The sequence below is a fragment of the Myotis myotis genome, unplaced genomic scaffold, assembly GCF_014108235.1.
Source record: "Myotis myotis isolate mMyoMyo1 unplaced genomic scaffold, mMyoMyo1.p scaffold_m19_p_6, whole genome shotgun sequence".
Taxonomy (NCBI): Eukaryota; Metazoa; Chordata; class Mammalia; order Chiroptera; family Vespertilionidae; genus Myotis; species Myotis myotis.
The window spans coordinates 69696101-69711674 of record NW_023416368.1 but is presented as its reverse complement, the minus strand read 5'-3'; the positions used below and the strand labels follow the sequence as shown (position 1 = coordinate 69711674).

General features: G+C 38.0%; 1 pseudogene; it reads left to right on the top strand.

Annotated features, from left to right (window-relative positions):
• The first annotated feature begins 1209 nt into the window (after positions 1 to 1209).
• LOC118658628 lies at positions 1210 to 1907 on the top strand (annotated as a pseudogene).
• The last annotated feature ends 13667 nt before the right edge of the window (positions 1908 to 15574 follow it).

Below are 15574 nucleotides of genomic sequence, written 5' to 3'. Positions count from 1 at the left end.
ACGGTTTTGACCTCCAAAATAATTTAGCGCCTTGAGCTGAGATTAAATGCAGAACATTAATTTTTCCCTCTGGTTGTCAAGCCAACCAAGAGACCCGTCAAATCCATTTAAATAAAGCCTGCATCATATAATAATATTAAAGGGAATAAAATATTAATATGGGCCTGTGGTAGAACATTGGCCAAAAGAACGGCAGTGAGGTGCCTTTAATTTATTACCCTGACAATCTGTCTTTGTAATGAAACTAGGAGTTAAAGCCCCATCTAAGAATTATTTTCCGTGGCTAGAAGTAGGGCCCATTTAGGAAAGGTTACAGGTCCTCCAAATGCTGAGAATTTTTAGCATCTCCAAGTGAAGAAAGTCATGAGTTCCATTTTAAATGTATTAATTTGAAAAGATAGCAAAGTATAAATGCCAGGAGTCAGTTGTAATGAAAATGAAACTTTAAGCTAAAAAGGGAGACACGAATTCATTAAGTGAGGCTTGATGCGCTTCCCCCGTAATAAAAGTGTATCTGAATCAATGCATTATTTGTATGCCACATACACCCAACTTAATCAGTGCTTCTTCTACCAAACACATTCTGATTTTTATCTCTGAAGATTATGCTTTTCAGCATCATTTCCCAATGATTGCTCTCTGAACAGTGGTTTTAAATACATCTCCTTAAATATTATATTTGCATTCTGAAAGTGATATCCCTGTAAGAACTACCCTTATTTCATTTAAAGGTTTTAGATTTATGAGCACGGAGATTATAGACAGAGATAAACAGTGTGAGAATAGGTCTGTGCTTTTTGTCCTCAAGTAGCTGCTCTATAGGCCTGAATACTCAATAAGCATTCATTTTATTAAATGAGAAAACTGTACAAAGTTCTTTTTTGGACTTACAATATGCTTTTAGTGAAATATATTTATCTTTTTTAGGTACAGAAACTTGGAGATAATGAATTTTTCCTAAAACTTCATAAAATAATTATATCACTATAAAAAAAGAATATAAAATACTTCATTTTCAGTACCCACTTTAATAATCCTAACTGAGGTATTGAGAATCTGTTTTTAAAATTCCACTAAGGGATTTGTTAAGAATCTCAAATTACATTCCTTGTATTAAAGTTAAAGTTTATAGTATGCAGGGTCAAACACTTTGTATATTACTCTGGTAATCTAAAAATAAACAGGTGTGGGGGGCTACGCTGGGCCGCCATGTTGCAGCAGGACAGTAATGATGACAGTGAAGGTATTGCACTGTTTGATGCAGAAGAAGAAACAACTAATCGACCCCAAAAATCCAAAATCAGACATCCAGTGGCATCATTTTTCCATTTATTCTTTCAAGTCAGTGCAATTGTAGTCTATCTTCTCTGTGAATTGTTCAGCAGCAGCTTTATTGCCTGTATGGTGACGATTATCTTGTTATTGTTATGTGACTTTTGGGCAGTCAAGAATGTCACAGGTAGACTAATGGTGGAATCATATTGATGAAGATGGAAAAAGCCATTGGGTGTTTGAGTCCAGGAAGGCATCCCCTCAAGAGAATAAAACTGTTTCTGAATCAAGAATCTTTTGGTTAGGACTTATTGCCTGTCCAGTGCTTTGGATGATAGTTGCCTTCAGCGCTCTCTTCTCCTTCAGACTGAAGTGATTGGCAGTGGTTACAATGGGTGTGGTGCTACAAGGTGCCAACCTATATGGCTACATCAGGTGCAAAGTGGGCAGCAGAAAGAATTTAACGAGCATGGCCACATCTTACCTTGGAAAGCAGTTTTTAAGACAAAACACCGGAGATGATCAGACCTCCCGAAGAGGGAGAGGAGTCCTGTGTGGTCTGTTCTATTGGGAACAACTGAAGAGATTCTTCACTCTGAGCCTTTTAGAACTCAGTACATGTAGCAGAGAGGAGTGTTGGGTTTATTTTTCCATTTGAAAGTTTACTTGAAAAAAAAAAGGAAAAGTAGTTTCCATTTTCTTGCTAGCATTTGGGGCTTGAAAATATGGTGTTGCTAGAAACATTGTCAAAATTTTGTTTATGGCGTACATATGTATGTGCACAGTCATGTAATATCCATGTACTGCAGTTTGACAAAAGTGTTTATGTTCATGTACATATGTAATGAAGACATTTGCATTTTGATTAATAGAATGTAGAAGGTTGTTCTTAATCTCATTTCAAAATTATGTGTCTTTAAATATTTCTGTAGATTATTTTCAGAAGAAGAAAGTTTTGCTTCCATGGGAAGAGTGAGCACTTTGGCTATGTATAAGTTAGAAATAATTGTTAATTTTACGGCTTACTATGTACTTCATAATGATACTCTTATCCTAGGCATTCACAGGCAGATAAAAACCAAATTTGGATCAGTGGCATGAGCTAGTTTCTAAAATTTTGGTTTTTTTATTGTAACAAGTCATGTATTTTTGGTCCATGAAATAAGTGAGTTTTCATGGTGTCTGTGTATGGGATACGTAGAGATTGCTGTGTTCTATTTATTCTGGGGGCGGTCAACCAGCTTTAACTTTGGAACCTCCCGAAGAGCATCAGTGGTCCTTGGCCTAACGAAACCTTTTACCATAAAGAGAGCATTATTCTTATGTCATAATAAGAATAATTATTTAAATACTTGGCATAATAAATGCCTAAAAGACATTTTATTTTATGAATCTATTTTTTTTTCTTGATTTAGTGGGGATATTGTAAATCATGCATTTGTGTTAACGGTATTTTCTAAAAAGCAATATGTGAAACAGTCTAGGAACTGTTACAGACACATGTAAATTCTCTTATAGGTATACTATAACCTTTGTTTGACTCTTATTCAACAGACTATTTTGTCAATGTATTTATACATTGTTAAAATTTTTTAAAGATGTTTTGTTTAATTGAATAAGTGTCTATTGGAGTGATAGCTTTGAAAGTGCATAACTTTATATTTGTATAAAACTCTAATGTTTACAAAGCAAAAAAATAAAAAAAATAAAAAAATAAACAGAGATGTGTGTGTGTGTGTGTGTGTGTGTGTGTGTTCTGTAAAGAAGGATAAAACATAGCTACTGGCTGAAATATAGATAACTGTGTCCTTTCCCAACAGGGAAAGGGCAAAACTAGCAAAACTGTATGTATTTGTAATAAGAGTTTCAGGGCTGGGTCATTTCACTGAGAAGCATTTTTATAAAAAGGAACAAATTATCATTATTCCAAAAGGTTGTTTATATGTAATATAGGAAAACTAACCAACATGCATTCATTCACAAAGAACAAAAATTTCCATCTCAGGACTGGTTATATAATAATAAATGCTGAGAAAAGAAAGATAATTGGTATCTAAAGTACTATTACATTTTTTAATTAAAATATGACAGACCCATGTTCATGGTAACTAATGAACTTTCATTGAATGAATACATGTGGTTTTATGTAATTCTCTATTTGAATAGCTTTTTCGCCTCGTATTATAAAGCACAACATGAAGCCATAGTCTTTGGGTTAAAACAATTTTTAAAGGTAAAGCAATTAAAAATAGTCTCAAATTCACCAGCAGCAAGCAAACAAAGGAAGGGGGATAGCTTTGTGCTATATATGTTGGGCAATAGAAACACAGAAAGGAAAAGAAAGCAGAAATTCAGAATTTATGCAGGAAGTATATATTGCATTACACCTGAGGTGTTTGGGGCAGTGCCACATAATAAACACGTTAATATATGAAGAGCAAAAGCCATGACTATTCACTACATGTGTGAGAAATAAAGACCATAAACTATGTGGTACAAGAATCTGAACAGACCCCCATTCTCCAAAAACATTACTAAGGAAAGAAAAAGGGCTAAAAAAACATCCTAAGAACGTTACTCATATCTTCTGATTTGGATGCAAGCTAACTGAAGAGGTGAGTAGGCAGCTCTAAGGAAAGACAAGGGAAGACTTTTATTAATAGAAGCCCCTCAAGCATGTCAAAGTTGCGGCCTATAGGCCGCATGCCTCCTTTTGAGTTTGACATGCTTGCCAAATTTAGCTACTTGGGTTCATCATCTTTAGTTGGAAAAAAAACCCCAAAAGTTATGGAAATAGACCCTCTTAGGAGACATTAGAAGGATTTCAGGAAGCCAAGCCAAAGTTGTCTAGAACAAGGATTGTACATTTCCTTTCCTACCTTTGAACCCTCAGGCTTCAGAAAATAGCACAGACAACCAATCATCAAACTGTAACAAATCAAACAACTGTCCAAAGAAGGGAAATACAGCAGAGAATTTACCCATACTATATAATTACAGAAACTTCCAGACAGAGTACTCTGTTCACCATGAACTGGATACAAATACAGGTTGGGGCAAAAGTAGGTTTACATTGCCCTGGCTGGTGTTGCTCAGCAGTTAGAGTGTCGGCCTGCACACTTAAGGGGTCGTGGATTTGATTCCTGGTCAAGGGCATGTAGCTGGGTTGCAGATTCAATCTCTGGCCCCAGAGTGCATGGGAGAGGCAACCAATCAATGTGTCTCTCTCATATCAATGTTTGTCTCTCTCTGTCTCTCCTCCTCTCTCCCTCCCTTCCACTCTCTCCAAAAATCAATGGAAAAAAAATGTCCTCCAGTGAGGATTAACAAATGTTTTGAAAAAGAAAATAAGACATTAATTAATAAAGAATTATAATATAAGAATAAACAGTGTTTCACATACTCACAACTGTAAAAGTACTTTTGCTCCACCCTATATATATGTCAGGAAACAATGTAAACAAACTACAGTTTTTTAAAAAAAATTTAAAACATCTATCATGTTATTGAAGGTGAAGAAATCTGTCATAAAAAAAACATAACCCAAGGAAAAAAATTGATTCCCCACAAGTACTTTACACTATGAAAGAATTAAAACAAAAAAACAAAAAACCACAAATTCAATAAAATAAGAGTTCAAAGACAAAATGATAAAACAGAAAAAGGAAAGTTGAAGAGCTAAAGGGAAAAACTGCAAACAAAAACCCTCCATCACTATAGATCTAATAACTAAATTTGAAACAGAAAGAAAAAAATTAAAACTGAAATAGCATTAAGAATATCTTGAAACACCATTTAAATGCAAAGAGGGAGGGAAAATTGCAAAAGGCTTAAAGTAAATGAAAATAAATTGATAAATGTAAAGGGCAGATAAGTGACATCCTTAATAAAAATAGAATAGAAAAAGTACACAGAGACATAATTCAAATACATTTATCCAAATTTAGAATAAAACAAAAATTTTAAAATATACCTTCTAATATTTAAAAAAGTTGCACAATAATCGAGACATATATATTCTCATTATATTATGAAATTTTAAAGACAAAGTTAGAATTCTTCAGGTATCCAGGCCGAAAAAGTTGACATTAAAAAACAAAAACAAGAAGTCACATTGGGCTTTAGACTTCTCAATAGTAACATTTGCAAAGCAGAATAATGGGACATTAAAAAAAAAAAAAAAAAAAAAAAAAACCTCAGGGGAAAAGACCATGGCCTAAAATTGCATGTATACACACACTTTGACTCATAAATTGCCCTCCTAGTTTTATGCCCAAGAGAAATATATACGTTTGTGTATAAAATGCATATACAAGAATGTACATAGCAAATTATTATTGTACTAAAAGAAAATCCAGCTGTCTAATAGAAGGCTCAACTGCAAAGAAAATAAGTGTACACTACTATATTAATTAAAACTCTATACACCATTCAGAAGTGAAAATGAATGCATTAATGTTACATGTGATGAACCTCACAAACATAATGTTGACAATGGAAGCCAGACACAAAATAATTAAAACAGTATGATGCTATTAACATAGAATTCATAAACAAGCATACTAATCTATGTTTTTACAAGATAAGATGGCGGTTAAATTTGGAGAGTGGTAGTGTGGTCGATTGAGAGAATGTACAAGGGAGGAAGGTTTCTGAGCTGGTGGCAATGTTGTGTTTCTCCACTTGGGTGGTATTTACTAAAGTGTGATAATTCGTCATAGTACCCAGATGCTTTTGTGCATAGGTATTGTATTTTTATTTAAAGAATTTATTTAAAAAATAGGACAATTTCGTAAAAGCCTACAGCTAACGTCATACTTTTTTATCATACTTTTTACATATGTCAATATATTTTTTACTGATTTCAGAGAGGATGGGAGAGGGAATGATAGAAACATCAATAGTGAGAGAGAATCATCAATAAGCTGCCTCGTGCATGTCCCCTTCTGGGGATCTAGCCTGCAAAGTGGGCATGTGCCCTGACCAGGAATTGAACCATTACATCCTAGTTCATAGGTCAAAGCTCAACCACTGAGCCACATCAGCGGGGCTTTTTGTTTTTGTTAATCCTCACCCAAGGATATTTTTTCCATTGATTTTTAGAGAGAGTGGAAGGGAGGGGGAGAGACAGAGAAACATCGATGCATGAGAGATGCATCCATTGGTTGCCTACTGGGGCCAAGGATTGAACCTATGTCGGAGGTACCTGCCCTTGATCGGAATTGAACCTGTGACCCTTCAGTCTATGAGGCGATGCTCACTACTGAGGGAAACCCACTAGGAAGATTTTTTTAAAATCTTTCTGCCTAGCCCTAAACACCATTTCCTCAATAGACAAAAATATGTTTACTGCAAACTACATTTAAATTATGTTTATAATATCTTAGTTATAAATATATACACTAAATATCAATGAAGAAAATATGACTAGGTGCTACAATTTTTATTTCAACAACTGGTCAGGAAGCCATAGTTTTATATTTATGAATTATTTCCTGCACCATCCATGACATATCTCCTCTGATTTCAAGCACCCAACCTGTCTCAACCCAGCCAATTGATCCAAATCTTTATTTCTGAGGTATCTGAGCCCGTGAAAACTAGATGTATAAAGTCTACCATTAACTTTTATCTCTGGATATAGCATTACGAGGAAGCATCCCAGCAGGTGTCCATGATTCCATCCATGTCCCTGCCTGCCACCATAGTGTGAAAGGAATCCTATTTCCCCCTGGCAGTCGGAATTCATTAGCCAACTCTACACCATGTTTCTTTTTATATCTGCTCACCCGGGGACATGAGAAGTCCAAAATGACCAGTTGCTATTCTCAGCTTCTAATTAAAGGGCTCTTTCTTCTGTCCCCTGGTGGAAGCATGTCTCCCTTGAGTACTACGCTCTAAACCAGAAGAATTCAAAGTCATGGAAGTAGGGGGGGAAAAAAACTTTTTGTAACTGGGCCACTTATTGCAATACTGAGAGGTAGCATTCGTATTTAACACCCTTTGTCCCTATATTCTTCTATTCTGCCTAACAGAGGAAAAGCATTGTTACTGGTCATTGGTTGAAATCAAGTAGCATATCCTGTGGGGCAGCAGCCCAGTTTCTAAGGCTTTATATCCTAACTTGCGCTTCAATAGTCCCTATTGTCATCTTCAAATCCCGTGAGCATCATCCCCTTGCTCTAATTCTTTTGGTGTAAAGTGGGGTCCTCAATAAGAGAAGTGTGGTTTGAAATAACTTAATGTAAAGTCCATGTCTATGGTGATACTTTCAGCTGCAATTAACAGAAGACCCAACAAAAAGATGATATAAACAGAAAAGACATTGATGATGTCATTTAGCGATAAGTTAGGTGTAAGTTTGTTCCCGAATTGATTAATTCAAAGCCCTTAAGCTTCTTTCCCACTTGTTTTTTAGGCCCTCCTATGCCAAAAAGCTACATTCGTATTCAGGAAAGGAAAAGCCCAGAGGAGCGATAGAATTAAAACATGTAAAGCACTTAGGTTGGTGCCAGGCATATAATAAGCACAGAGCAAATGTTCACCGATATGTTTATCATCATCCTCATCACCTTTACTACTTCACTAACCCACTCCCTGGCAAAGACAATGGAATCACTGTGGTTGGTATAAGCCCTGACCTGCACCGGAAAGAAGTCCAGCCTTTTCTAAGGAATGTGGCTGCCTGATACCAGCACGAAGTTTGGTGCCAATGGTAAGAAGCAAAGTCCTATCTGCCAAAGCCCTTTATTATTGGCATGGACACTACATTACGAATATCCATTCATTTGTTATACTGTATACTATAGATAAGTTATTCTCTCTCTAATGTTAGAAGAGGGTTGTTCGTGTTAATAAAGCTTGATGACAAAATGCCTGACACACACACAGCATATAGCATAGTGCCACACATTCAAGGAGGTGCGGTAAATAATCACAATATTTGATTAGGCAAGAAACTCTGACCTCATTTTCTCCACAGAGAAATCACTGACAGCTATTTTCAGAGTAGCCTATCTCCAGATTTCAGGTCATTTACAATAGTTTCCTGATACATTAAGAACCTCTGCATCGCTAATCTAAAAATTTCTCTCCAGTTTCATCTGACCATCTATTAAAGAAGTATACTATTCATTGCCTCAGTGGTTTCAGTATAGAATATTGCTGATTGAATGAATATTTATATTCCCTGAGTCAAGTATATGCAATTAATAACAATAGGTGATAAATGATCAGGCGTTTTTGGATTATTTTAAAGATTCAGTTGGATTATTGGGAAAAGTGATATTAACGTTTATGCAGACTTCACACAAAGCAAAAGTCAATAAAATATTCAGTCACATGGGGAAAGTGCCGGAGAGCACATGTGGCTGTGTCTGCGTTCTGTTCCTTGCTTCCTTATAGAAGATACACTTTATCCCCTAATTGCTTAGTTAAAGCAGAAGGTCAGTAAAAATAGTATATGTAAATAACAGTGCACTAACATTTATTAAGTTCTTCTAATATGTCATCCTCTTTTTATTATTTTATATCATCTTACTATAATCTGGTCAACAAACTCTGAGGTAGATATTATTAGCCTATTTTATACATATGTCAGAACAAAGTTGAGTGATTTGCTAAAAATCACTCAGCAGGTTAGAGTTTACAACCCAGGCAGAGCCTCCTCTTGTAACCATGTCCCCAGAAATGAGGACACTTACAGTAGCGGACTTGTTTACTGTACTATTCAATCCCAACCCTAAGCTTAAGACATATCGTTTTGAGGTCTTGCTATTATTAAATTGGCAGTGAAACTCTACTAGGACTGATCATAGGCACAACTGATCCACAAAATTCCAAGACTAAAAGCTGCAATATTGTTAATGAAAAAATTATTTTCAAACAATGGTCAGTTTTCCATAGCTTACATAATGGATGCACACTGCTCCATCCAAATGATAACAGCATTAAAACATTCCTTATTAAATGGAATGTTTTCTACATAGCATGCTCAACTCAAAAGAAATATACTGAAAATCTAACTTGAAATCATCTTTTATATTACACATCTGACAATGACTTTATCTTATGCTTCAAAAAAAGTTTTTCTATTATGTACCTCAACACAGGTAATGATTATAGAATGTTTACTACTTAGGTTTCAACAAATATCTGTTGAGAACCTATTTATGCTACATGTTGTAACTAGGCACCAGGGAAAGACTAAGTAGAAAAGTCCTGGACCTCATGGAGCTTACATTCTAATAGGAAATGCAGGCTAATAAAAGAAGTAAACCCTATGACCCAAACCCCCATAACCACCAAACATTACTTTGGCACTCTTGTTGAACATCGATTGCCTGTGGATGTATGATGTTTTTTCTGGACTCTCAATTTCATTTGTGGAGGAGAGACTGTCCCATGATGTGATCACTGTGGACCCTTAAGCTAGGTCCAGTCCAGAACAGAGATTGATTCCCATAAATCCCCTCATAGGGTCTGATCAAACCCTAACCTATGCCCCAGGCATTCTGGTTCCTGGAACAGGCCTTTGCCCTCCCCTGGGAAAGCATGTAAGATGTTTTCTGCTTATCTGGGGCTGGTCACACTCCAGTATCACTACCCATCCGAATTAATGCTATAGAACCCTTTTGTAGCTACCATGTGGCATGGAGTATACCCATGTTGTCTAGCTGCTGCCCAAGACATGCCCCATATCAAAGTTCCCTTAATAAGCTCTTGATATAAAAAAAAAGGTAAACAAATAAATTAGTTAGATACTATAAGTATCATGAAATTGGTGATGGGGACAGGGAATATTGTCAGAGAAGATCATTCTGACAAAAATAATATTAAAGGATGAAAAGACACTGGCCACATGAAGAGCAAGAGAAAGAGAATTATAGGTGGAGGCAAGAGCATGCACTAGGATCCTGAGGCAGCAGAGAGACACATTTTCCCCCATCACCACTTAGCCCCTGCATGCCCTCTTCCCCCTCTACACATCCTCCTCCACCCCTGCAAGCACCACACTATTGTCCATGTCTATGAGTTCTCTTTCGTCTTATTTGGGGCTCAATCCCTCCACACACCCCCTCGCAAACCATCCTGCACCCCAAGCTGCTCTCTATCCATGTGTCTGTCTCTGTTTTGCTTGGTAATTCATTTTATTCATTAAATTCCACATATGAATATTATGGTACTTGTCTTTTTCTGACTGCCTTATTTCATTTGCCATAATGTTCTTCAGGTCCATCCATGTTATCGCAAAGGGTAAAATTTTCTTCCTTTTTACAGCAGAGTATTATCCCATTGTGTGAATGTACCACAGATTTTTTATCCACTCATCTACTGATGAACACTAGGGCTGCTTCCAAATCTTGGATATGAGAGACACTTATTTTTAAAGGCAAATGTGTAGCGAGAACACATGTACGTGCATAATTAACTTACCATAGCAATAGATACAATTACTCTAACTAGGCTTGTCTTCACTCATCCCATTATTCTACTTATCTGTCTTGTATAGTCCTGAACTGCTGATATGAATCTGTCACTATGTTCCAGTCCCCTGTCTAGGGGCTAAGTTATCACATATATTATAAATTCGCTATATAAAAGGCAATGGATTAGCCAGTCAGGATGCAAAGATGAGTTTGATTTTGCACCAACCCTCATGAAGGTCAATGGCATCTACTAACAACAACAAAACAAAACCAATAAACTCAGGCTTGGCTAACAGGTGTTCAGGATACATGATTGCTGAGAGTAATACCATAAAATTATGAATGACTGAATATGGAGGGTACCCTTCCTTTCTGAGCAATGCATCAAAGGAATTTTCAGTGTCTTCCTTTCTGATGCGCTGCAACCTAACTTGGGAGCTCGGTTGACTCTGCCTACAAGTTCCAACTCATTTCTGTCAGAAATCTGTCAGCATGCACACTGCTTTCATTTAATGTGATCTCTGATAGGGATGAAAATCTTTCTAAACAAATCCTGGCATCTCTTGCTCTCATAGTTTTAGCAAGTTAATTACTCTTCGATAAGATGTGATTTCCTGGGATTCAGTGGGCTGACATTGCTTCATGTTAATTTATTCAAGGCTGAACGGTTACATTGATTAGACAACTCCACAGCACCAGGTCTCAGGGCTTCTGGAGTTGCTCTCTTTGAATTTCAATGAAGTTAATGACAGAGGCGTGAAATTGGTATGTCCTCTGCTGCTGCCTTGGTGGAAAGTTCAATAGACATTTTTAAGGTTCTTGTTAGGAATAGGTTATCTTCGTGCAGTACTCTGAAAAGGACTCTCTTAGTTTCAGCGGTACCAAAGGTTAGGTGGAACAAGCTGATTGTGTGCTGCAACTTACAACCTTTCAGGACAAGGGTTCTGTGTATAATGAAGAGCATTCCATTAAAAATGGCATTTTGAAGAACGATGGTAGCATGGTGTGCACCTAGCAACTGACACAAGAAAGTGCGAAGGTGAATTACTGACATTTCTGCATGAGCTGCAACAGAGTGATGTCACATGTGGAGGCAAACTATAGAACAAGACAAAGCACAGACAGCTGAAGAAGAGGGGGGGGTGCTGCTGACTGGCAACCAGCTCCTCCTGCCACATTGTCTAAGTGTTTCAGCTGGTGACTTCCTTTCTTAGCGCTATCCTTTCATCTCAGATCATGCCCACAAGCAGTTTGGAACATCTTTGTTAAAAATATATTTTTATTGATTTCAGAAAGGAAGGGAGAGGGAGAGAGCGATAGAAAAATCAGTGATAAGAGAGAATTATTGATTGGCTGCCTCCTGCACACCCCACACTGGGGATCGAGCCAGCAACCCTGGCATGTGCCCTGACCAGGAATTGAACCGTGACCTCCTGGTTCATAGGCTGACACTCAACTACTGAGCCACACAGTTTCGATCATCTTTAAACACACTCTTAAAAGTATAGAGAGCTCCAAAACACCATTCCAGAGAAAATTCACTAGTATTTTTGACTCAGAAAACTCTTGAGAGAACAGAAATGATGTCTAAAAAGATACCTAAAGAAATAATGACGTATGACTCTAATATCAAATGTTCCTTTTCCAGTAGTGGCTTATAGTAATTTTTGCTGTGATTTCCTTCCATTAGCTCAAACCTCAAACTTTTTTTAAAAAACTGCTCTTCTCATCAAACTTGGTTAGTAATGCATTAGAGGAGCAAAGGAAGTAGGAAATTGGTGTCCAGTGTATGGGAAAAGGGAAAGCAGTCAGCAGAAAGGGAAACAGAGAAGAAATCAAGGCATGCAGTGCCCAGAGAATGTAATGACCAAGAATAATAAAAAAAAAAAAAACATTAAGGGGGGCTAAATTTCCTACAATATAAGGGGTGGAAGTTTGAACCATTCTATCAAGATATTCAAGGAAAGGGGGATTGAGAAAGTTGAAGAACTCAGGGTTACTCATGTACAAATTCCAATCCATCTATTCAAGTGTGCAATTACTTTCTCTTATAACTAAACTTAGTTTTTATTACAAGCTTTTGGTCTGTGGTGAATAGTCAGTCGTACAAATTGTTTGCCAGGAGTTGTGTCTGAGTTCCAGATGACTATACAATACCCGTGAGAGAGTGGGAAACTGCATGGTCTCCATCCTCTTTTCGTGCAGGCCGCAAATGAGGAAGCCCTTGTTCTCCCCTGACCTCTTTCATGGAGGGAACTCAGTCCTGTTGCAGTGACCTTTCTATCAGGTCCATCCGAGTTGGTCAATTTAGTGCCTAGTGCAGATGTACTACTGCTTCCCTCCCCACAGCAGAACATGAGTATGAAGAGCTTTGAGAGGCCAGACATATGCATTCTGTGACTGCATGACTTTCTGTAGTACAGGCATCCTTCCTTGCCCTGCCCTGGGTTTTTGCAACATAAAAGCCAATACTTTGGAAACCCAAAAGTCTTTTCTCTGCTTTCCTGTAGCATCGTGACCCACTGAGACAAAGATCAATAATTGACTGAAAAGCAGGAGGGAAGAAATAGATGAAAAGAAAGAATGTGACATTTTTTTGTTCATTGCAGTGTTATTTACAATAGCCAAGATTTGGAAGCAGCCAAAGAACCTATCAGTAGATGAATGGATAAAAAAATCTTTGCTACATTTACACAATGGAATAATACACTGCTGTAAAAAAAATAAATAAATAAGGGATCTCTTACCCTTTGAGACAGTATGGAGAGTATTATGTTAAGTGAAATAAACCAGCCAGAGAAAGACAAGTACCATATGATTTCACTTAGATGTGAAATCTAATGAACAAAATAAACTAACAAAATAGAAACAGACTCATAGAGACAGAGAACAGACTGACAGCTGTGAGAGGGAAGGGAGGAGGTTGAAGGGCTGGATAAGACTGAATGGATTAAGAAAAAAAAAAACATAGACACAGACAACAGTATGGTGATTACCAGAGGGAAAAGGGGAATAAATGTGATGAAAGGAGATTTGACTTGGGATGGTGAACACACAATACAATATACAGATGGTGTATTATAGAATTGTGCACCTGAAACCTATATAATTTTATTAACCAATGTCATCCCAATAAATTCAATTAAAAAAAAGTATGTGACATTAAAAAAAAAAAGTACCCTTTGAGTGACATCACCAAGGTGGCAACATTAAGTCATTCCCAACTAACAAATTCATGGACAAGACACCACCAACAAAATCCTAGAACACGGGGGTGAGGTTTAATCACTCCCTGCACCACAGAGATCAAGATAAACCACATTAGAGGGGTAGCAGGAGCAGCTACACACTGACTACAGTAACCCCTTCCCAGGTCGGAGCAAGATGAGAGGTGTCGGCTTAGCCCATGGTTCCTCCAGTGGGAAAAGAGAGCCCGGGGTGGACATTCATCTCCCCCGGTAGTGTGGGTCAGTTCTTGGGAGTCTCCACTTTGGTCTTGCCTCATGGGAAGCACAGAGGAATCTGTGGGGCTTGACCACTAGAAATCTGATTGTGAGAGGCAGACAGAGCTCGCACCAACCTGTGCTCAGATCTTGGCAGACCAAATCCCTACCTGCAGTGCCCAAGTAGTAGTTCCAACTAGTGGGTTTGCGCATCAGCAGAGCCAAGAAAACAGTGGTGCAGTCTGACCAGGACACTCAGTGGGTCACAGGTTAGCCAGGTTGGGTCCTCAAATGAAGAATTTGCCAGCCCTGAACCAGGTCTATTTCCCCCAGCCATCTCTTCTCAAGGTAGGGGAACTGAGTCATAGCCCAGCCCACTGATTAGGGTAGCTCCCAGCACTGCCTGACCAGAAAGCCTGGCCAGAACACCTGGATGCTGCTTAGCTCAGCAACACTGAAGCAGAGAGTTTGGCAGGCAGAGCTGATCATCTACAGAACAAAGCCAGTGACACTGGCCAGGAAACTTGGTATGTGAGTTGGCTTTAGTCAAGAACAAAAATAGCAATCCTTGCTTGGGCATGGAGCTATTTCCCTGCTCTACCGGGGCATCAAAAACAATAGGGTAAATTTAACCAAAGAGGTGAAAGATTTCTACACCGAAAACTATAAGACATGGTCAAAATAAATTAAAGCAGATACAAATAAATGAAAAGGTATCCCAAGTTCATGGACTGAAAGAATTAATACTATTTGATTCAATGTAATCTCTGTTAAAGACCATGATTTCTCACTCATATGTGGAATCTAATGAACAAAATAAACTGATGAACAAAATAGATCCAGAGACATAGAACCATGGAACAGACTGATGAATTTCAGAGGGAAGGTGGGGTTGGGGGTGCAGGGAGAGAGATTAACTGGGGGATTTATATGCATATATGCATAGCGCATGGACAAAGACAATAGTGTGGTGAAGGCTTGGGAGAGTGGAGGTGGGCAGAAGGGGGTCAAAGGGGAAAAAAACAAAACACAAAAAGGACCAACCAGGGCCAGTTGCAACCAAGGTATGTGCCCTTGACTGGAATCAAATCCTGGACCATTCAATCTATGGGCTGACATTCTATCCACTGAGCCAAAGTGTCTAGGGCTGAATTTTGTTTTTTATAAGTACCGCGCGCTAACCGATTGCGCCACTGGAGCTCCGGCTGAATTTTGTTTTTTAATAAGAAGAAGAAGTCAGGCAAGGGTAGGCACAAGGCCAGTTAAGCAGCTTTGCAAAAATCTATTATTAAGTGGCCAGGTGGTAGAAGCTTGTTCCAGGGTGACAACAGGGGCTGCAGTTGGGTTCTGGATATGTTTTGAATGTAACACCCACAGGATCAGCTATTGATACAAACCATCCAGGAAGGGCGTCATGGCTTCATGGATATG